Source organism: Austrofundulus limnaeus, unplaced genomic scaffold (assembly GCF_001266775.1).
Source record: "Austrofundulus limnaeus strain Quisiro unplaced genomic scaffold, Austrofundulus_limnaeus-1.0 Scaffold71, whole genome shotgun sequence".
Classification (NCBI taxonomy): Eukaryota; Metazoa; Chordata; class Actinopteri; order Cyprinodontiformes; family Rivulidae; genus Austrofundulus; species Austrofundulus limnaeus.
This window is the reverse complement of record NW_013952473.1, coordinates 124775-126266: the sequence shown is the minus strand read 5'-3', so window position 1 is coordinate 126266 and position 1492 is coordinate 124775. Positions and strand designations below refer to the sequence as shown.

The 1492-nt window shown below is 32.7% G+C and overlaps 1 protein-coding gene across 4 annotated transcripts in view; it reads left to right on the top strand.

Moving 5' to 3' along the window:
- The window catches only part of dock4b (dedicator of cytokinesis 4b), a gene marked incomplete at its 3' end in the record, with an annotated part of 164263 nt that overhangs the window by 112208 nt on the left and 50563 nt on the right, over positions 1–1492 (top strand).

Sequence of the window (1492 nt, the reverse complement as noted above, 5' to 3'; positions counted from 1 at the left end):
CAATAACAGTAGCAACAGCTTTTTGACAAGTTTAAAATTTCTTTAAAATACATTCAAAATGTTTGAAAATAAATTACAAAAATTAATTTAAAGTGCAAATTAAAATATAGCTGTATCTGCAACTGTATTTGATAATGTTTTGAACTTTTAAAATATTGCATGATAAAATCAGAAGCTGCACTTCATATTAGTGACAAACTTTGGTGATTTTTGATGAGTTACTTTCATTTTTGCTTCTATTTTTCATTTAAAATAAGTTTCTATTCCCAGCAGGTTTCTAAAGTTCTTCTTCTACATATTAAAAAAAGTAGTTAAACAACTGAGTGCCGCACTACTGCTACTAGTGGTGAGAAAGTGTATTGCACCTTTTTCAAAATCAATGAGGTCCCGCGGCCCAAAGTTAAAAACTGTTATTCTTTTGAGGCCCTCAAGGTGGCGCTCGTGGACCACAATTGGGCCACAGCCCATGGGTTAAGAATCTCTGATCTAGGCTGTGTATCATATTTGCCAACTATAGCTCATTTTGAACACTTAATATTACAAATATAGGTATGGACTATCTTAAAACTTGGAACACATCTTTAAAATGCTGTATGGTTTATTTGTTAACAATAACATACACCATGCAGAATGCTATCATTAAAATTTACCACCATTAAAACAAAAACATGTACTTAAATATTTATGCCAAACTAGTTGTGTGGCCAAGAAGGACATTTTATATTCAGGTCGGCCTGACTATACTGTATGTAGATTATATGTTTATCACTCAGCCCCACTGGTCATAATGCTGCTAATATGATCACTTTATACTGGGATTTTTTTCTGGCATTAGATATGATATTGCGAGATACTATAGTAGTTATTACATTAAATTTAGTCAAACCTTACCTCGATTTTGGATCTTCAGATTGCTATTTTTTGGCACAAATCCCAACGTTTGAGAAGAATAAAAGTTCTTGACAAGTGTTTCCTTTTTCTAGTTATAAGTTGGCCCATCACCAATCAAAAGAAACACGTTAAGATGTGCAACAATCCAATCTTTAAGGTTTGAGAACCTGTCTAATTATTAATTTTTCTTTCAGTTTCCCTCAAACAATCCCACAAACCATTGCATGTCGGTRGACGGCACTAAACGGTAGAAATGGTCCAAACACAGGGTATTACATCATGAATGTTACAATAACCTTGCAGGAATTATTAGCCTCTACTACTGCTATTTGAACTAGTAGAAAATCATACAATTCTTTGTAAATAACCTTGTTAACCCAGAACTGTTATTGATGTAAAGGTTTAGGCATTAGCATTAGCATGAACCGCTTYGTGTTGGAGAATAAAGTTGTTTTGAGACAACAAGTTTGTTCCTTGGCTGCTCAAACTCATGTTTTTGTTTTTTTCTTTTTAGTAGATAATTAATGTTTGATTTTTTTTTTTTTTTGTGAAAAAGGGGCAGATATTGTAAGATTTTTTTCTTCTTTCTGCTGCCTTTCAT